Here is a 23425-nt window from a genome sequence, read left to right on the forward strand (position 1 = left end):
AGCACAACCTGCTCCTCCTGGCAGCGCTCATGGGAAGAAAGGTTTTCCTCATATCCTCTCTGAACCACTCTTGTTTTAATTTGTTAATTAATACAAGCTGGCTGCTGCCTCTCAGCCTCACACCTCTCACTGTGCCTACCTCTCCTTAGTGACATCCCCGCAAGTGCTGGGGGCTTCTGTCATGTCCCTCCAAAGCCATCTCTTCTCCTGACTGAGCAAGCCTCAGTCTTGCAGCCTCGCTTCATGGGACAAATGGTCCAGCCACAACCATCCTGGCTGTTCCTGCTGAACTCATCCCTGTTTATTGCTGCTTCCTGTACTGAAGGCCTAAAACTGGGCACTCTTATTCATGTGACCTAAGAAATGCTGGCTTTTCTCCTGCCAATACGGTTCAGGATGATGTCAGCCATCTTTGGCATCTTTGCCAAGGTGCACTGCTGGCTCGTGTGTGGCTCATGCCTAATTTTGAACCCACCAACACAGGAGGTCAGCAGGAGCCTGCTGCCACTCCAGGGATTTTTGTTGGCTGGCCAATATAAGTTCAAAGAGACAGTGCAATGTGGAAAGAGTAATAGGGTCATGTGCAATGTTGATGAAATGTGAAGTGAAAGTAAATCCTGTCTGAGAAGTTGTTTTGGGAAAGATGAAATGGATGAGGAATGAAAGAAGTGTCAGTAGGGTTTGATTATAGCACACTTCAAGTAAGAAAGATTTTGTAACAATTAATTTTCTTGTAGAAGAATCTCAGGTAATTTTACTACCACTGAATAAGAAACCATCATGAAATGGGCTTTGTGAAATAGATTAGAGAACACGTTTAGAATACAGGTATTAAAATATCCATTGAATGCTTAAGTTCTTAATCTACTTTTTATGATAATTTTAATTGGTGAAAAAAATGAAAAAAACCTATCCAGTTATGGAAAAATACTTATATTTCATAATAAATATAAGAATAAAATAGTTTATCAGTTATCATATTATGAGGTCATCAGATTTTCAGACAGATGTGTGTAGAACAAAGAAATATGGTGAGTAATATCTAAGTCAGTACTTAATTGGTTCTGAGTGGAGAAAAACTGCCAAAGAAAAAAGTTTGCTGGAGAAAACACTGGGTAAAAGGCATAAAGAAATATAGCTCTTATGTGAATTTTAATAAATTACTTGAATAACTATCAATTATTACTTTAAATATTTATTCCAAAATCAATTTCCAATAAATTGTCACTTTATTTGAATAATAACTCATAAACCTACAAAGATTGTGACTTTTGAGCAATTTATTGAATGTAGATGATGTAGAACTCTACTCGTCCTGTGCAGAGTTCAGAGTTATCATTCAAATCATAGTTGTTAATGATCAAAGAAAATCCCCAAGCTTGAACTGTGTGTTTGTGTTCTTATGCAATAGGTTGCAGGTAATCACAGAGCTGACATAAAGAAAAGGGAAAAAAACCAAACCACCAAAAACCCAAATAAAAATAGAAAAAAATATCAAAATTGTTTACGGATCTTAGAAAATGCAGATAATAAAGCATCTGGACAGAACCACAAGAAGGACAGAAAATAGAAACAGACATTGGGGTGAAAGTGGACAATGAATCCGGGAGGAGTCACCAAACAAGAAAAAGTAGGGTGTGCATGATTCAGGAATCTGTACACAGCACAAAGCCCCAGGGCAGTGCTGGTTAACCAAACCTGATCTACAGCATTCAGCACTGGCTCTATCAGTGGTTAAAATAAAAACAAACAACAACCCCCTCAAAAAGTAGGCAAGTATGTAAAGTAAGTAGGGCATGCAGTGCATGATACTAGTTCTCAAGCTGGGACTTAGCAGGAAATGAGCTTCAAATAAGCTTCAGTAGTTGGCATGACCAGGCTTTTCTCAGTTGCAGCTTCTCTGGGTTTGGCTTGCACACAACCTCTGTCTGAAAGGATTCAGCAGGAAAGGATGATTGTGTCTGTGCTGGTCCCACCACCTGCTCTGAGGATGGATTCCCACCTCTTCAGTCAGGGAATTGTGTTCTACAACTTGCTGCACGCCCCCTCGAGCAGCCTGGCCCTATCTATAGCACTAGGATATGACAGATGCAGCAGCTATCCCTTGCAGCCACTTACTCCCAGGCATCTTAAACACTGGTGTATTTGTGCAGGATGCCAAGGGTGTGTTTGCATAAGGAGTTATGTATTATGACAGCTCACTGCCTGCTAGGAAGGGGTTGGAAGGCTGGGCCAGGTGGAGGTGATGGGAGCTGGCTTGCTTCCACCCAGAATGCTTATTGGAGCAGGCCCTGAGCTGGTTTTATCGTTGAGTCATTTCCAGGTTTAGCTGGGTGGATACCAAGTCGCTCCATGAAGGATCCAGCATGTGCACATGGGCAACAGGAGCAGGCCCAACTGACAGCTCAGATGTACCAGAACTCATGGTTGCCAGGTGCTTTAACTCAGTCTTACCACCTGGCAGACCTTCAAAGTGAAAATAGGCACATCTCATCCAGGAAAGCAAATGTTCACAGTCTTCACTGCAGTATGGAAACCTTCGTTCTGCTAATTTTCAAGTCTCCTCATCCAGAGTACTATAAATATTTACAATATTTTCCCATGTGCCTATAGAATGTAAATACCAAACTTGTAGAGAAATCATTTAATAAGATTCAGACCCAGCACATGCCTTTTTAATACCAGTATAAAAATAAATAGCTGATAATATCCCTGATCTTATTATCCAGGGACATTATATGTGTGCTTTCAAAGGCAGAAATTCTAGGATGAAATTAGATAAGAAAAAACATTAACTGAGTGGTGAGAACACTTTGTGGTGTCTGCATGCTTTGTGAATGGAACAAGTTCCCTAAGTACTCAACAGAAGGTTCACCAAGTCAGATTTGGGGGGAAGAACAAGGCTCTGCACTTTCTTTGTGTCTTGATTGAAGGAAAGGTAGGAAGGAGAAGAAAGCAAAGGATGGACAAAAACTTCCCTCATTGCATTGTGGTTCAAGAGTTCCTTAATGCCCTTGCAGCCATGCAAAGGTGATGCAGGTTTTCCATTCCTTTCCCAAGGGTAATAGTGGTTCTCTGCATTGCAAGCCAGACTGACTAGCACTTCATGGTATGGCACCACCAAGCCAAGTACAGCATCTGAATTGGCACAGCCTGTGCTCTGAGTCTTTCTGTGTCTTTCTGCTTTTTACAAAGCCTTTTTCTACTTGTGATCTACTACTAAAAGTCTCCTCCTGAAGATAGGTTTTGGGTTTTTTTTTTCCTTTAGGGTGGGCACACTCTTAATTTTAAAAGTTGAGATTATAACATGGAATTGTTCTCTTTGCTTTTTCCTTTATAATTTCAGCTCATGCTCAAGCATTGAAAAACTAGAATTCAGATCACTACTCTGCTGATGGAGAGCTCAACCCCACTTTCTCCACATCCTAGATAAATCCTTTCTCTACCAGGCTACTTTGGGTTCAGATGCTCCTTCCTTCTGTTTCTGGAGCTGTGGCACTATATAATTCTGCCATTAATTAGTTTCTCTGCATGACTTGTAGCCCCATAGTTAGATTCCCTTTTCAGAGAAGGGAGATGTGGATTTGAGTCTCCATCAGGTTCAGCACAAAAGGTGGAATATGTTCCAGATCCTGGTGAGTGTCCTAATATTTGTATAATTTGACACAGAGTGGGTAACACTATCATTTTTGACTTTAGAGGTACATAAATAAAAAATACAAAGTCCATTTGCTGTTTTTATGGAATCTCACTTTATTGCAATTTGTATTATTCTTAGATCGTGCACTGGATTGGGATGTTTGTGGAGGCGAAGCAGATGGAAGGTATCAGATTATGGTTGGTGTGACACTTGGGATATGCATGTTAAATCAATCCTCATAAAGCAAATTAATACCAAACAAGTAGGTGATTGGTGTGTCTGTGTGATTTTGGGGGTAGGGCACACAAAGCAGACTTGCTCTTGCAATGTTGGATACAGAGCCACACATTCATTCTCAATACTGTTTCCACCCCAGGCCCTTTTAGGCAGAATGAAATTGGATCAGCACTGGAGGATGCCTCTGTTCATCTTTCTCTCCACGTGCACATCCCTGGTGTGTCTGTGGCACTTGGCACATTGTAGTCTGTCATCATTCCACAACTTGGCTTCCTGTGCTGTGAAATCATTAGCTGATTTAGACTTGTCAGGATTAGCTCTGCCCGTGGTGCAGTGGGGAGACATCCCTGCAGAGAGGAGTTCAAAGCAGTGCTGCCACCTAGACAGCAGATGCCACAGCAAGTGGCATTGGCAAATCAGGACACAGACTTTTCTCTCCTCTGACCATCTTAGCAAAACTTCCAAGGTATCTCCATTATATTGTCAATTTCTTGTGACTCTTGCTGGAAACAAAATTTGCTTGGGGGTCCCTACATTCCTTTAATTTGTGTATTCTATATGTTGTTGTCATAAATTGTTATATGGGTGTGGCAGTTTAATGAAGATGTGGTAAGGAGGTAATGGGTGAAACAACAATTTCATAAGGCAGTAAGAAATGCTGTAAGATTATCTCCTGCCTTTCATTAGAATCTAGTGTGTTATTTATCAGTGAAAATGCCATTGCAGAACAGGTTCATACAGGAAATGAAACTTCAGCAAAAGTAGATGGCAGATAAAATCAACATTCAATTCAGCTCACTCTATGTAAAAGGAAAATATCCACATCATTTTGGGCTCAGGGACATGCAAAATCTTTGCTGGTTTGGGGTTTAAGTTAATAACTACCTAAAAGAGCTGTTAATATGCTTTAGTGGTTCAGTGTACCAAAACTAAATTTATCTTCTAATTAAATGAGATAGTCAAAACCTAGCATTTAATCTATCTTAATGAATTCCTAAAGAAGGAGTAGTGTTTAATAGCCTCTTTTGACTTTGTTGTATTAAGAATGATAAAGGAAAGGAATTTAAAGCTGGTGAGTCTAAATGAGGTTTTTTTCATTTACAAGCGCAATTGAAGTAATCCTTATTTGTTTCAAAGTAATTTTAAAGGTGATAGAAACAGGTTTTTAACCTTGGCAATTGGATAATCTCAAAAAGGGGTAATGATATAAAATTACCACTCCCTCCTCCAACACAAAGTAATTATTAAAATGTGTCAACCTGACTTCTTACTGTAGAGGCAGTGAACCTAACCAGTAAATTCAAATTAATAAAGAGGGCTTATTTTTGCTACTCAACCTGATGGTCAGCTTTGTCTACAGATAGAAAATCCATTTGAAAAGATTATAAAGCATGATAATTTAGTAGATGTGCACTTGCTCCTTTCCATTCAGCTTGATTAGCCTTTTATACCTCACAATAGTTTGTCTAAAAAAATTGGCAAATTTGAGGGAGTTTACTCAGCATTTTGGATTTATAACAAAAGCCCATGACATGGAAAGCCCATCTTGGTTTGCTGTAATGCCAACAGCTCCCAAAGCCCTGAAATGTAGTTGACTAAGATACAAAGGAACACAAAAAATAATTTTGAATCCTGAAAATATTGAACACATCTGCAAACACTGAGAAATAAAAAAGGAAAATCTTTCCTTTTTTGGACTTTTAATGTCAAAAATGTGCTGGAAGGAGCCTCTTTTCTCCCTCTCCTCTGAACAGCATATCCATTCACTCCATCTGCTTTCCTCCCTACTCAAATCAACATTACTGTTCTACAGGATATAAGCTGTTTTTCACCTCTCTGGCTCTCTTGGCTCTTCCACAAGTGTTATTAATGTTGGGAGTCATGCTGATTTCATCCCATTCCTAGTAGTAAACACCACAGATTTTGTCTCATCAACACAGGGCTATCCCTGTACTTGCAAATACAGCAGTGCCAGGATCCTTGCTTCAATCCTCTCTGGCCAGCTGGCATGGACTAGTCTTGTTCTTACCACTGAAGGCTCATAAACAAGTTTGCTACATCCCAGCTAACTATTGGGAAATAGTGCATGGCTTTTTCTAACTCTGGGGCTAAGCTGAAGATTTATTTGGGAACTCATCAGGGCCTCATATCAGGGACTGTTTTACTTCTTTAACAACAGAGAAGGCAAAAGCACAATGCATCTGTCTGCCAATATAGACATAACCAGGTGGACTACTTTTTAAGATATTCCTGGATCTCTTTCTGGATTCAAAGTCTCCTCTGGAGCTGGTGGGAAACCTTCATCTCTCTGCTCCCAGCCCAGGCAGTAGCAATACAAGCGCAGGGGGACCCCCTCAAAAATATTTCTTCAGTATCCTTGTCCTGACTGTGAAAAAGGGAGAGAAGTCTGCCTTTTGTTGTACAGAGACAGTGTTGCTTCTTTTTTACAGACAGTGGCTTCATTTTCTGTCCCTTTTGGGACCTAAAAAATTTCTCAGGGGTCAGTCTGAAAATTTTTCAGAAGGGAAAACAGCACAGCACAGCAAGGAGGTTAATTTTTAGAAGATTCATTTCAACTAACATCTTCAACAATCTGGTAAAATCTTACATGTTTCCTAGTAAAAGATACTTCTTTATTTCAGAAAAGATATTTCTTTATTTGAGAAAAAGCAGGTTAACAGCCTGATATTTCCAACCCAATGCAAAGAGAGCATTATGAGAGCTGAGGCGGCACATAAGTCCCACGCAAATCTGACTCTCTGAGATTTATTTCTGTAAACTGACAGCCACAAACTCCAAATCATGAAACTGAAGTGTAAAAAAAAAAAAAAGATTCCTCTATTACAGAGTATCTTGCATAATATTAAGCTTTAAAGATTTCTATTTCTAATTTTATCAAAGCTTTGTCACACAGCAAGAAGGGCAGGGTTGCCACATCCTTGCATCTTGTGATGTGGTATGTAAGTCAGCTGAATCCTAGTGTGAAAAAGAAAACAAAGCATTTCTAGTTTGCCCCAAACACTTCTTTTAATTGTACATTTAATTCATCATGGGCCTGCCAGATTTCAGGCAACAGAATAAACAGGCTTTCAGAGATGCTGATCACTCCAAGCATGACTTTTTTTATATTGGAACAGTTTTTAGTTCTGTTTGTTTGCTACATAGTTATTTCCTCAGTGTTGTTTTTATGCTGAACTGAGACGTGGCAATGATTTCCATTGGAATGTAACACTGTCATCATGTAAGGTCAAAAGGGAAAATGCCAGTCAGTGTTTCCCAGCGATTGTAAACATGTAACATTATTTCCTTTCATTGAACTCAGCTTTTATTTCTGAGAAATAACTGTTATTTTAGCTTGCATCACTGCAGATATTATTAGTCATAAACCTATGCAGCTATTTATGTCTTATGTTCAATATTCAAAGAAATATTCCTTCCTTCCTTCCTTCCTTCCTTCCTTCCTTCCTTCCTTCCTTCCTTCCTCCCTCCCTCCCTCTAAAATAGAGATTGAAAATTCTCTCTTTTATCTGTAAACTCTTCAAAAGTATCTGTATACAAATCTATTATAGTCTCTGCTAAAATCCCTCCAAGTAGTGTTTAGAAGCTTTTAGAGAAGGAGAGGATTGAATTAATTCATTCTTGGATTTATTTTGAATCTCAGCCTTTTGAATGACAGAAATGCAATGCCCATTACCTTGGAGATGGACACATCTGCAAATCTGTTAAATAGCAGAGTATTGCTTGCACAAGCTGTAATTTAAAGGTTGAAAAACCTTGCATCATCCCTGAAATATAAAACCACAGATGCTCAGTTTCCCAACACTGCATTTTACAAAGCTCTGAGCCAACTCTTTAAGTAAGCCCTTATGTAGTCCTGTTCAGTCCTTTTGAAGAGAAATTAAGGGTATCTTTTTATTTCAGTATGAATTTGTCTGAATAGACACAAATTAAGAATATATCTCTTTTGTTCTGTTTGATCGCTGGAATGTCAGTGAGAAATGAATCTTCTCCATTACAAAATAATTTCCCTTTCACACATGACCTTGTCTGAGTACATTTTTAGGCATTTTGCACTTGCCTAGTGCTATATTACCATAGGTCTCTAGCTGCAATAGCCTGTGGGTCTATATCAGAGGTGAGATGTCATAGGACTTTAACTCTCTATGATAATTGTGAGGGTTTTAATTATTTCTGAAATGTCCTTTAAATCCCATTAGAGGTCCAGCTACAAAATTGAGTCACACATCTCAGTTTTTGATAAATGATCTTGATGTGATTACTCTTGGTGTTCAAACTCTTGCAAGCCAAGCAACTTTGCTGCAGGAATGTCATTAAACACAAATAAAGGAGGCTTGATTATTGTTTCTATTTTGTTAAGGTATCATGTTTGTACTGAGCAAACTCTCCAGTGAGTTTCAGTGAAGCAGAATGCACTTGGAATGGGCAGGTATGTCCCAGTAAATATCCCTGTAGGACCATCAGCTCTGCTCCTACAAGCAGTAGATGTGTTTGTGTCAGCATGGCAGTGGCCCAGGGTGAGCATTCCCACCTCCCAGGAAGGGAAAATTCCCACAGGTGTAGTGCCACATTGAAACTGCATTGTGTTGCAATTAGGCTAAAGCAAGCTGCAAGATCTTCACACAGTCATGCATTTCAGACACATGCACACCCAGATATGTGCAGCAGGTAGAGACTGCTCATCTGCAAAAGTGTATTTACACTACAATGTTGGTGAACCTTGTGTTTATCCCAGGTTCCAACACCTTGCATTGCAGATGTGTTATTTTAGTCTGATGTGGAGCAGGGTGGTTCCAGCAGGGGGACGGGGGATGTAACTGTGAACTGCTTTGCACTGGAGTCCATATTATATAAAATGGATGTGTGCCTGTACATTCCCCACCCCTGCAATACAGGAGCCTTCATGCTTTGAATTGGGGTAAGGAAGACAGAAAAACCATGTCCACCTCACATTATAAAAAAAGCTGTCCTTTGTTTGAAAGATTCCTGGATCAAACACCAATTTCTGCATGATGTGGCCACTTTAATTTTTTCTCCTCTGCCAAAAAGAATGATTTTTTTATTTAGGTACCAGTGCAAGGTGGGTGGTTAGAAGTAATTTGACTATTGAACAACTTGCAAATGGAATACAAATAACTTGCACGGATTTGGATGGCAAAAACCTCTTACTTCTGAAATTTAGCTTAAAACTAGAAATCAGCTTCTCTGTTGCTACACTTTGCAGTGAAGTCATAATTGTGTGTTTGACATTAGTCTGTTGCCATGGATAGCAGGAATCAGGGTAGGATGTGATGACATCCAAAGGTCACTTCAATCTCTAATAGCTATGGTTCTGGGAATGACTAATGGCATTGTGCTGCTACAAATGTAGAGCTGGAGCAACATGATGAACTGTAACTGACTCTTGTATAAGCATAAATACCTCTGAGATTTAGAAGAAAGGATGACAGAGCCCTGTTAAAAAAGTAAATGGGTTTGTTTTTCATCTTCTTCCTTTCTGAAAGAGATTGCATGCCTGGTCATTGGAGAGGGTCATTTTGTTGGTACAAAAATGCAACAGCAAAATGGATGTATCAATAAATGTTATTTCTGGTATGAAGCCATGATTATATTTAAACTATTAACTCTGGATAATCATTTACAGGGGATTTTCTTGGACCAATAAACATCACTATTTTGGTATCTCAGAAATTTCAAGACTCTTTTAAGATGTGGCTCTTCTCATCTGATCATAGGAAATAAGGGATAATGTTTATTTTCAGAAGGACATATTTGAAGTGTCTAACTGAAACCACGGAGTTCCTGCTTGATTTGGAACAGTTGGGCTTGATCTGGCAGAAGAACATGACCAAGTCATTCTGGATTGTTAACACAGTCCTGGTGATTATGTCAGAAAAACTTTAGGGGATGGGAAAGAGATGGAGCACAGATTTCTACTACAGCAAAAACTGTTAAAACAAAAATAAACTCAGAAAATGTAAATTGTGGATGCTGTTTGGTAGAACTTCTGTGATGCTCTAATGTAATCTTTTTATTTACTCATGCAGTTCATCAGGAAATTTAAAAAAAATATAAAACAATATATATTAAAAAATCAACGTTTTTCCACCATCCCTCTCCCTTTTGTTTCATATTTTCTCCCACTTCCCTTCCCTTCCCTTCTATTCCCTTTCTCCCTCCTTCACTTCCTCCTTTCTTTCCTTACTTCCCTGAATTTTTAAAAGTGAAGGCATTCTATAATCTGTCCTTCTGTAAAGCTGGCTGTTTTACCACTTAGTTGTGTAACCTGTGATGTATTTATTAATCATTCAGTGTTGCCACATGTTTCATTGCACATTTTGCATTCCTGAGAGCTGTTTGTAGGTGGTTTCCTGTGTTTGTAAATCTGGGCAATCCAGCCCAAGCTGCTATTCCCTGCTGCTTAGAAGAGGGGGAATCTCCTGGCCATTTGCAGAGGCAGTTGCACTTTGCCTGCAGCAGGAAAATAACCAAAGGAAGAGTAAATCCTTTCTTTAATCTCGAGTGCAGAGGTAATTTTTTCTCCAGTATTAAGTTTCCTTCTGAGGGTGCACAACTGTACCCTTGGAGCATCTGTCTTGTGTCTTGGCACACGCTAGAGATGATCGAAGTAGCAGCTTTCATTTAAAGAGATAGAAAAGCAGGGTTGCAGAACGTGCAGGGATGAGTATAAAACCACAAAGCACGGAAGAATCACAAGAGCCAAACTATATTAAATGCATTTTGTCCAGCAGTTTGCCAGTGTGCAAAATGACAAGGTAGGTCAGGTGACACAGTTCTGAAATAGTTTAGTCACTTGTATAGAATTTGGGCATGTAGATTTTTTTTGGTATCCATTTTTTGGTTCTATAGATAATCAATCCATCCATTAAAATACTGTTGCTATTTTCCATGGCAGTGAGAAGCAGCATTTTTCTTACCAATATTTTTTGTTACTTATGAGATGAATTCAAACTCTGCTATTAAATGACAATGAATAAACCTAGGCATCTATTCATGAGAAAAAGATTCTCAAAAGGAAGCTGATTCCATTCATACTCATACTACTTTTATACAAACATAACATTGAATCAAGCAAAGCATTTCCATAGTATTTCTATAATTCATGTATTAATTTCATGTCATTAGAGATTACATTCTCAATACACAAATAATCATTGAAATACATATTTTAGGCACCTGGTTCTTTTCAGGAACTTGAGCTCTCAAGTATTGCTTGTGAGTAATCATCAGTATCAGTAATGTCCACAAGATTCATTAATGCCTTGCTAAAAAGCGCTGATGTAACTGTCCAGCACTCTTTTTCTTTTCATACAGGGAGATGAAAATCCCAAGCTCTGTCATCATCAGCTGGCTTGCATCCAATAATTTGAAATGGATTTAAGTGATCACTGGACGTGAACTTCTCTTAAATATCAGGAGAGTAGGTAATAAAATAAAACCAATCAGTCAAATTGTAGCAGCTCTTCTCTCTGTCCTAGTGGGAGGAGAGGGTGAGATCACCGTTCTGTGAAGCTGGAGTGACCAGCTGACTTCTTTGTGTGCTAGCCTGCGTGCTCTCCTCTGGCACAGCAAGAGACAGGCATTGCTTAGTGAAGCTCAGAGACCTGGTGACAGTTCATGTCTCCATAATTTTATTTTTTTCTTATGTCGCGCTGTAGAAAGAAACAGGTTAATTAATGAGAAGAGTGATGCACAGCTTTACTTCTCATTGTTATGTCTCAGAGCAAGGCCCACGAGAGCACTGGGAGTAATTATGTTATATTTCCTTCTGGTTCAGCTACCAGGCCTGGATTTGTTCACAGCAGATTTTACAAGAATTTCTTGCTGTCTTTAAGACTGGCATTCATCCTCGAAGTCTTGGAATAGTTTGGGATGTGTCATTTCAATTCTGAGGAAAAGATTTGCTGAGCTACCTTCTATGAATGAAAAAATTGCACCTGTGGGAGTTTTCAATTTTTTTTCTCCTAAAGTTTCATGTGCCCATACTGCATTGTAATGGATGGCATGATTTTGTGATTTCTTTATTCAAGACCAAAAGAAGTCAATTTCAATTTATATACAATATGCATTTTTATTATTTGTCTCCTCTAGAGTGATAGAAGGTACAGTACAGTAGGTAACACAAAATGCTACGAACTGAATTCTTAAAATACAAGTTACACTTCTATATATTGTGTGTAGTAAGACAAGATATCCTTTTTCATGTGCCAAATAGGCTTCTATTTAAAGCACAGCTATGAGAAGATATGCTATCAGTCAAAATTCAGCTTGGTTTTGGATTGTTTATCTAAAAACCATCTAAATTAATTAATCTAAATAAAACAATGAAAAAGGAGTTGTGTCTACTTGTAACTGAAAGTCTGTTGTGATTTCCTGTACTTGGAGGAAACACCAGTCAATGAGAATTCCTCAATAGTTCCAGTAATTTCAGCTGGAAAGGAAAATATTTTTAAGGATCTCCAGTTAGAAACTGCAGAGAGGGGCTTAATATATTGTAGTTACTCTGAATTAAGATTAAAATGTTGCTTGATAGCTCCTGGCTTTTTTTAGTAGCAATTATTCTGAGTGCATGATAATACTTGTAAGTGACTGTGTGTGCTTTAAGCTCTCCACTCCTTGATGTGCTCTTGAACTTGTGCCACTTTGCACGGGGCACTGAATCAAAGGTGCTGATGGGGTGACAGAGGACTGACATTATGAAAATTAACACGTCCTGAATTGCTATCCAAGAAACACAGACAGTGTATATTTTTAGAGTTACACTCATTGTTAACTGACATTAAATATACTCTTGTCATATTAAAATGCTCTTAGGGCTGCTACTTAATGATTCACTGTGATTTTATGATGGCACATGCTAAATATTCTAAGAAATTTTCACTTATGAACTAGTTCAATAGGAAAGGGTTGTATCAACCTAATGTATTATTATATAAGTGGTATTTTCAGTGCTGCTCACTGAGTATTGTCAGATACTATTTGGTTGTATGATATCATTACAGTTTATGATAGCCAAGACTGCTAAGAGAAATTTGATGTAAAGACAATTAAACATGAGCATGTTCATGCATGTGCACACCTGTGTATGCAGAGCTCATAACTAACTGCTTTCAGGTATTTTAGTTACCAAGAAGGAGACCAGCATCCAAAAGCTAAGCAAGCCACATAGGTAAACTGCTTTTTGCTTTAGGTAAGTCTTCAGCTTCTAAATATGCCTTACAAGCAGCTCTGCATCTAAGATGCTTACATTTTAATCAAGTGCTGTCAAACTTTTGTTGACTAAGGGAGAGATTAACCTATAGCTGTTTACTCAAAGATCGAATAGCAAATAAATTTTACAGTGTTAAAGGATGGTGGAAAATTATCTGTGAACCATTTGAGAATTCTTTCATGCCCTGCCAGTTTGATGGTCTAATTTGAGTAATGAGCAAATTTTTTTTATGCCCTGTATATGAATTCTGCAAATACCTGGGTTGCAGATTTAGTATCACTGCAAGGATCCAGTTTTCTGCTACCTGTGATAAATGTATACTACAGTGGCTGATAAATTATATTATCCACTTTACCTTACAAAAATGCATTCTAATATAAACAAAATTCAGAGCAATTCACAGTTTACAGGATGCCAATGGCCTTTACAGGATGTCAGAGTAAAGATCAAAGGGTTCTTTTTAATCCTAAAATATTTTAGGGACAAAAATGCGCAGAATCATAAGTGGATAAGTAGGTGATATAAGTAGCCACTCACAGAGGAATCCTGACTTCACTGGAGTCAATCTTCTTATTTCTTTCTGTCTTCTTTTCTCCTTGAATTTTATTAAAAAACATTTTGAAAACTGTGTTTATATCTGTTTGTTCTGCTTATTTGAGATAGCAGGATTAGGCAGAGACTGCAAAGAATATGGCCATGAATGTCTGTTTCTGTCTATGACCACCTTATTTCTAAACATTTGAAACACAAATTCCTGATGTCCTCCCCTGCAAAAGCGCAGTAGCAGTTTGTCGATTGAATATATTTATATTTACTTAACATTCCATATATGAAATTCCATTTTTACTGTGTCAATCAGTAGCTTCTATGAATAAATATATTTTACTGCTGGTCACCTGCTTAAAATCCAGTCTGTCTGCAGAAGATATTCTCCACTGCCAAGACTTGTGTGGTATGTGTGATATTAAACACAGGAAAATAATTGCTATCCTCCTGATGTGTAGCATAAAGACATACTCTAAAGAACTCAGCTGAATGACTCTTGCTTTAACACAGCTACTCACCCAGAAAATAAAAAATTAGTATGTAAATATTCCAGATAACAGTATTAGCTGGAATTTCACTTGGTCAAAACAAACAAGAATATAAAAGAAGCCTGTTTGAGGAAACAGGACAGGAAACAAGGAAATTTGTCATGAGGGGTTTTCTGGTAGAAGATACTGGCTCCAGATGCAGAAGATTTAAAGATGTTGCCAGAACAGTACAACAGGGAGGAAAAAAATGGGTTCTGAGGGAAGTCTCCTCCAAAGTGATCTGCAGTGTCTTGAGGCACTGCCATTATTCTATTGAGATCGATGGGATTTTTCTCTTGGCTTTACAGCAGCCAGGATCTCACTTCTGATGCTTATCACTCATGCTTGACCTTGCAGGCAGGGAAGTCATTGCAATTTCAAGTGCCTCAGAAGAGAACCTGTGCCACATGACTGTTGGGCTGAGTATGAAGCCAGTCTTTATGTGTCAGAAAGGCAGAGATACACTCAATGCATCTGAAGTGCTTCAAAGTCAGATTTCTGTATCAGATCCCTGTGTTTACAGAGCAGGAGGAAAGCTGGGCATGTCTGGATTTATCCCACATGTTGACTCACAGCTCTCCTATTCAGAGCCAAAACCACTCCTAGTAACACTTCCAGTCACCAACAGCACTGCCAGCCAGCAAAAGCAGATAACAGCAGAGGTAAACTTCCAGTCTGCTTTAGCCTGAAAACCTGAATCTTGGTGGAAAAGGGATTTTAGATGTTGGAAGTAATTGGGAACACATCAGGCATCTTCTATTCAGTGGTCAAGTCTTCAAAGGCTTTGTGAACAGTGGAAGTTTCTGCATTGGGAAAGCTCTCCTGAGCTACAGTCTTCAGTGCCAAAATTGGTAAGTCCGTGTTGTAGCAATAAGCTTACCTGAGGAACTTAAAATGGGAATGAATTTGAAATAAAAAAAGAATATCTGTGCTTGACTTGCACTGTTTTCCATATAATCTCTGTTTAATTTACAAGTAGAATTTCCCCTGTACTCCTGCTATCTGTAATGTGGGCTCTGACTATCCTGAAAGGTACTTTTTCCTTCTTATTTTAGAACCAATACGTGAATTCTTTAGGTTGCTGTCATGAAACTATTCAGTCATGTAACTAGACTGCTAAAAAGTCCCATTGATACAAAATCCAGTCTCTAAATACTTAGCAGATTTGGAAAAATAGGATAAATTGAATGCATGCCAGTATCTTCTGACACTATTTCAAGCAGAGATGATAGTGAATGTACACAAGAACCTCTTAAAGATGTGTTTAACAATTCCTGTACTTTATTTAGGAATTCATCACCTTTCAGTTGTAAGTAATGGATGACTGACACTCTTTTATTATATTGCAAGGAGATTTTCATGCTATTTAATGTGTGTCTTCTCTAAAAGATAAACATAATTATAAGGATTGTGATGACCACCTCATGAGGGACAAAGGACAACATAGACACTATTTGTCTGATGGAATTTATTATTTTTTTAAACTATTTTCAAAAATCTTTGTATAAAACACCTTTCACAATATACAGTGTCCCACTGGCAGGTTTAATTTAATGGCAACTGGCACTGAAATCCTCAAAACCTTTACACAACCTAAGGTTTTACTTTATAAATGCATTTATGTCTTGACCCATCTAACCTTCATGGTACACATCATGCACAAACTTCCTTCAGGACTGTGGACAGGAGGTTTATGCAGCTATCTGATATTAGCTCTACAGTTTAGCTTAGCATTTGCTCCTACAGAGTTTAGAAAATGTGTTTGAAATAATTTAATCTAACTTATTGAATATATTTACTCAGTAGATAGGAGAGGATATTTTCTTGGATCTGGAACAATAGTCTTAGTTACCCCCAAGCTTCAACAGGTTTCAAGTTCAGTTCAGCTTTTGATTTGAATTCCATCAGTATGAGTACTTGCTCTGGCATCTGAGCCGATTGACTAAGTCACCTCAGGCAGTTCAAATCTGCTTCAATTCGTAAAATTGGCTTGAGATATGAGTTCTCTGGCTTCTTCTTCATTAAAAGGTGGGCATAGATGCAGAACTTGGGCAAACATGCATAATGAAATTGAGCAGCTTATTGATAATCACCAATGTTTTAGCTAAAGAAAAGAAAAAAAGAAGAATTTGGAAGAAGTGAAAAATGAAACAGGGTAGCAGTCACAAACCAAACAGCATGTCATGTACTCCAAATAAAACTAGAGATGTCCCTTGCTGTTGTACCAGATTCTTAACCCAGACCTTCCAGGCTCTGCAGACAGAGTGAAAGGGTGAGGGATGACTAGGTCAGGCTCTTTTGAGGCTGCATAAATCATGACTACATCCTTTCAATGGATCTCACACCATTGATCTTGGAAGTAACATGAGAAGGCCTGGGTGTCCCACCCTGCCCATGAATGCTTGTACCAGAACTGCTGTGGTGTGTCTCACTTCTGCTTTGTAGTTTCCAGTGTAATGCCACATCACTCCTCCTCATTTCTGTGGGCTTTTGCTGCAGTTGCATATGGACTTTTCTGTAGCCAAGTTTTCCACAAGCAACATAATATATAAAATACGGCTGCCATCCAAAGCTAAATATTGTTCCAGTTCTCTTTCCTGAGATGAAAAAACCCAAAAAACATTATGATAGAGTCTCCTAGAACTGTCTGATAAAAGGAGCAAAATTAGGGTAACTTTTCTAGCTCTGATTTTCTTGTTGCATAAGCAAGTGAAAGTAAAGCATTACATTTCTATTTTCACTATTTTGTTTGCTTAGAATCTATAACAAGGAAATGGGAGCAGACAAAAGCAGCAGTATATGTTCAGCATAAAATCTTGCTACACTGCAATAGCAATAGAGGAAAGATTGCTTTGTGTCTAATTTCCATGGAAAAAATTGAAGAATAGCCAACAGAAATGTATCTGAGCACTCTGAATAATGGTATCCCAAAATTTAAGGCAAGAAAATTAAAAATCAATTTTAAGAAGACTAAGGATAAGATTTTCTCTCATTCGTGTGTGAAAGAAGAGAGAATGACAGAAGCCCCCCAACAAAATGAAGTGGATTTTAGCTGCCATTCCTCCCTTCTGGGATCTGTCACGTTCGTTGAGAAAAGATCTTCCATCTCTTGTGCAGAAGGGTTGATACCGAGTCTCATTTTCATTGCTCTGTTTCCACCTAGTGCTCAGAGTGCACATTGCACCAAGCCGTGCGTATGTTCTAGAACCCAGAACGGCAGTGCGGTGTCGCTCTCTGTTTTCGGGGAATCTGCTGTACAAATAAGCAAGTGTGAGATTAAATATCACTTTTATAAAAAGCACCTGTTCCCGGAATAAAATCTGTCAAGTGTCTGTATGGTCTTTGCTGCATGATCTGTGCAGAAACAGGAGTGTGAGTCATTTGGTTTAACTCATAGAATCCCTCTTGTGGATGCATTTTTTGGTGGTAGTTCTCTTCTTAACTGAGGACAAATAAATGCATGTGGATAAAAAGGACCAAAATAATTGAGAGACATTCATTATGCTCATAGGAAAAAGTGCATGCTCAGGATGCACACTAGAAAGGGATTGCTAAGACACTTGGGAGCTCTGTGCTGGACTCATCTGGATAGTCTTTCCCCATATAGTTCAGGGTATAAAACACCTTTCACAATTTATAACGATCATAACTTCTTAGTAACACAAATTGAGGATTCAAAAACTTGATGGTGTTGCAGGATGAAAAAAAGGAGAGATTTTGTGATGGACTATGAAATTTGTATTTTTCTCAGGAGGTTGAAAAGAGCTAAAGACAACTTGTGGATTTACTTTGTCAAATGTAGCAGGAGGCTGATGGAAAGATGCAAGCATACACAGACAGGACAAGTGATGTTTTCAATGATTTTCAGGTTCTAAGACAAAATTTTTATGGTATATATGGTTATAAAAAGCAAAATAGATAAACAACTCCTAGCTGTACCACAGGAACCATCTGAAAAACACAGGATGGTTATTTCTCCTGGTGTCTGATGTGTGGGAAGATGGAACCTCCCGTTCCACAGTTCCACAATTTGTAGTTTGAACCTTTTCTTTAGAAAAACTGCTTGAGCTCCTGCATTTCTATTGTGCTTTCGCTTTGAGCATGTGCAAAATATGGATGAGTTAATGCCCAGACTAAGAAACTGCCATGTCCTTGGTTTAGGAGAGCGTAGTAAGCTCTGCTTTAACAGGTAGGAGGCAGCACAGCTGTGGCCATTTTTCCCTGGGTAAAAGCAGGGTACCAATCACAAATTAAACAACATGTCATAAACTCTGGATAAAAGAAGAGAGGCCCCTTTGTACTACAACAGTTGTGATAACATATGTTTTATAATAAAGCTTCTGCATCTCCTCTGGTGTATTATGTGCCCAGCACTGACTGCTGCATTGAGCCACTGTGAAAACCTGTAGTGCACCAAATTCCTTTTAGGTCATCTGGAAACTCCTCTCCCAGTTTAGATGAGAGGCAGACACCAAGCTATTTGCTACAAGCAATGCAGATACCTCTGCAGAGGCATATATGTATGTCAGTAGGGAACTCCAAATACAGTGATCTTCCTACAGAATTTACATTTTTCTGGGTAGAGGCAACAGGCAAGCTGAAGTTTTTCTACAGTTCCAGTTTTAGATTTAAATTTCATTTTACAGAACAACTTGTTTAGTCTTTCAAAAGACTAAGTGCATAGGACTGTATAGGTCAGCATTTTTCTAGCAGAACCTCCTTGTTAAAATACTGTATCTTTTTTACCACTGTGAACATTGCTATGAACTGAGCTACAGAATCATTCAAGTTTACACCAGTTTCTGTTATGCAGCCTTCTTGCTTGAATAGCAAAATCAAAATTTATTTACAGTCAAATTCTCCTTATTTGTGAAATAATAATTAAATAATGTTTTTAGTGGAAAATGCATGGGGAGGTATAAGTGTACTGTACTATTGTATTATACTGTTGATGCCTGAGCTCCTCATTGCTGAAAGAAAGTTTCCTGCATTGAAGCATAGGTTTGCTTTGGTTTGAGTCCTTAAATGATCTGGCAGGAAATGTAAACTAGGGAAGGGATTGCTGTGGATGTAACTGCAGTAGAGAAGGCAGCCCTTGAAGAGGGCAGGGTCTGTATGTGGGGTCTGTGAAAAAGTCCCAGCCCTCTGGAAGCAGCTGTTCTTGTCTTGGATCATAGTAAGGTGAGGGGCTGTTTTATTCACTACATTTGCCCAGTCAGGCGAAGACTGTCTGAGTCTTGTATTATTTCAGAGAGGGTGTGTCTTTCCAAGGGGATGGAACACACGACTTTGTTACAGGAGAAAAACCTAATGCCTGTGTCTGAAAGCAACTATCAAGTGGTGCAAGCAGAATAAATTAATTTTTTAAAGAATGGGATGCCTCAGTATTATCCAATATAATTAAAATTAGTACTTTTACTTCTAAATAATCTTTTGTAATAATATGCTTAGAGTTTCTTGCCGTATCATCTTTCAAGGAACTGCTCTTGGCAAAATAAAAGTTTATTTCCTTAGAGGACTGTATTTATGTAAATACTTAATAGATGATTAAATTAAATTAGCACTATGTCTCCTCTTCAGACCTGTCTATATTCCTGTCCTGTGATCTTTGCACTAATGAGTATTTGGATGAAAATGTGTTTTGGATTTTTTTCTAGAGAGAGTGTAGAAAATTAAATCAATTAAATAAATTATCACACTTAAAAATGAGGGGTAACCCTGCTTCAATATTTGTAACATTTCAATGGCAATATCTTGGTTTGAATCACTCTTTTCTGTTGCAGAGGGTGGTAGGAAGAAGCACACTTCTGCTTTTAATGTTTTCCTTTAGAGAGGCACGGACACATTAGATTAGACCTACCCACCATCCAGGACAGTAATTTGTTTCTGATGGAGCCTGGAGGGAGATGCTTCAGAGGGAGGTGCAAGGACCTGCAATCAGAAGTAAGGGCACTGCTCTTCCTCTAATATTAATATTAATATTAAAGTAATACCTCTGTCCATACACCTTGAGCAGCCTCCTGAAAATTCATCTTGTGGTGCCAGAAATAATGAATAAACCCTTCACAGATTTTTCTGTTTATTGCACTGAGTGATTCTGAAACAGCAGAAGCTCTCAACTCTGATCCTTCTTTGAAGCTTCAGTGTTACAAAATGGGATGGCTGCTGAGACTTGAAGGCACAGCATGGGGCTAGGAGGCAGGGGCAACAATAGCTGGGGCACGTCCCAGTCCAAGATCTGTAAAAATTCACACCTGGACATGCCTAGGTATGTTTACTGAAAATCACTATCCACTGAGAGAGGTGAGCAGATATTTCCTTGTGTCTGTTCCAAGGGATTAATCTAATCCCTTGTGTTTGGTGCTGCTTTGTGATGATTTCAGAACTTGCACTTTTCTTGCTCTTAATCTCAACCTTCTCCTTGAATTTATGGATAGAACTTTTGAAGGTCTCAACAATAAAATTAAAGAAGTTTGAGGGAGGTCAGACATAACCAGAGGTTATGTGACCTCACCACACCAGTGACTTGTCTGCCACTTTACACTCAAACCTGAGTCAGGCTGTCTCTGCCTGCCTTAAATAATGCATGGAGCCAGAGATCCCTGATTATGGAGCCACCTGAAATTCCCTTTCCCTTTGTGCAGTCACCTAGGAGTGGTCAGTGCAGAATTACTGAAGGCAGAGAATGCCTTACATCCGGCTTGCAGGAGCCTTATTGTGAACTGTACCCATCTGGAACTGGAGACAGGTGGGTGTTCACCACCGTTTCCTCAAGGTATTGTTGACTAAGGACCACTCCATTAACTAAAAATTGATGAGAAAGTAATGGAAAGGACATGTGGCCACCGTGGGGTCAGAGACTGCATGAAAGGCCCAGGGGCCAGAATTGGGACTCCACCTGATTGTACGGTGGCACAATTTCCAGGACAACTGTAGAGAAAGCTTGTCATGTGGAACTTTAATTTTGTACAAGACCATATTTAAGCTCACTAAGCTAATATTTATATTGTACATACATTAAATTTACTGTGGAATTAAAACACATAAATAGCGCTTAAAGTTTCACTCATCTGCGTACTATCTATGAAGTCTGCTTCTAGTGTGTGGTCATGTATTTACCTGAATGCATATTCTGTACCTTGTTGATAAATCAAAGCAGTTGTTTATTTTACCTTCCATAGTACTATTGCTAATGAGATACAGTACATCTGTACTCTGATTAACTTGGATGTTCATCATGGAACAACTTCTCTAGTACTTACACAAAACAGCACCTGATTAAATACCTCAGTGGAAATACTGCAATAAAACATGCCTATTTATTATGTTCATCTCCTTTGCTTCTAATACAAATTTATGCTTACATTTAAACATCTTCCTGTGTGTGAATTTTGGATTTTGGGCTTCTAATATTCATTCTTTTTGCAAACTTTTTAATAGTAATTTCTGTCGTAACAGAAGAATGAAAATAAATCAGTACATTTTAGTAATTACAAGAAATTATTTAGAAGGCAGTAGTGAAGATGGTTTACATTTAATTGACTTTATAATTATAGAGTTGCCAATGTATGGGTGATTACCTCCTTCCTTCTTGTTTGTTATTAAGTGAAGGGTTCAAGGAAGCCCTTAATTTTTTTCTTCATGGTTGTCAGAGATGGGATGTGGCAAGAATGGGAAAAAATGAGGAAGGAAGCAGGTTAATGCTGTCACATGAAAAGAAGATCTATATAATTAAAGAGAGAAAGCATGGGCTTCTTTTCAAAGTTATTAATTCTGGCTTGGTCTTCCCTCTGGGTAGTAGCAATTTATATGGTGTACATGCTGCTTAGGGAGAAGAGAAATTGGCTTTCATCACAAGAAGCAGGATGGTCACAAGTGCTTTAGAAGGTTGGATCTAATCTGGTAAAGGCACTAGTGCTGCATGCCAGGGCTTAGTGCTGGGGCTGATACTGCTCTCCATATTTATGAGGGATCAGGACAAAGGGGCCCAGTGCACCTGCAGCAGGTTCACAGCTGGCACAAACTGGGCAGACTGGCTGGTGTGCCAGTGGTGGTGCTGCCATTCAGAGGGACTGAAACAAGTTGGAGAGCAGGGCAGAGAGGAATCTCAGCTTCAGCAGTGGTAAAGGCAAGCCCTTATATCTGTGCAGCAATAACCCCAAGCACCAGTACATGCTGGGGACACGCTAGCTGGAAAGTTGCTTTGCTTAAAAGGTCCTTGGAGTGAAAGTTTTCAGAAAATGGAAAACCAGATGATCATGAGCTGCCAACACACCCTTCATGGCAAAAAAGGCAGCAGCTTCCTGGGCTGCATTAGTAAGAGCATTGCCAGCAGGATGAGGAAGAGGATCCTTTTTCTCTTCAATGTTGATGAGGCCACATCTGGAATGCTGTGTCCAGTTCTGGATTACCCAGTACATAAACAATATGATTCACTGGAGTGAGTCCAGTGCAGTGATGATTAAAGTACTGCAGCACTTTTGACTACTTTGGAGGTCAGACAGCTTCTTTTAAACCTCAAGTGACAATAGTTCCTGTCATTCAAATCCTATCCTCAAATTTTACCCTTCCCAGAAGTGCCTGAAAGATATCAAAGACCATTTATATGAAAAAAGTGTTGATATCAGACAAAGATGCTCAGTATGGAAAAGGACATGATTTGGTAATAATTGGAAAATCACCCATACATACCAAATTATGTTTTTACTAGCCTTTCCCATACATATGCATGTAGAGATCTGAACAAAATGTGATTTGTAGATGAAAGAAAAGCTAATGCAATACTTCAAGAAACTTTGGGCACCCTCAGAAAGGCCATGGATGGTTCCTTCTAAGTGTTAGAAAATCCTTTCAACTGAAATCCTGTGGGACACCTCTTATATTAAAAACACTGTAGCTGTTAGGGCAGGGAAATTACTAATAATAATCACTTATAACAATAGGACTAAATTTAGAGAGAGGTTAAAATATTGGTTTTGAGGGGTTTTTTTGTTCCAATTGTTACTAAATTAAGGTGCTAACTTGAAAGAGCTGGTTTCCTGACTGATGTAAACCACCCAAACATGCTCTAGCAATGGAATGGACTTGGTCTACCTGGAATATTTTTTTCTCCACATGCTTTGCTTCAGTCCTTTTGATTATGAGACTTGCAGTGAATTAAATCTTAATATTTGGTGATCTGACCAAAGCAATCTAGTTGGAGAGCACAGCCAAAGGCAGGACAGG

This window comes from Melozone crissalis, unplaced genomic scaffold (genome assembly GCF_028551555.1).
Source record: "Melozone crissalis strain CALT ecotype California unplaced genomic scaffold, PUWL_Pcris_2 ptg000013l_1, whole genome shotgun sequence".
NCBI lineage: Eukaryota > Metazoa > Chordata > Aves > Passeriformes > Passerellidae > Melozone > Melozone crissalis.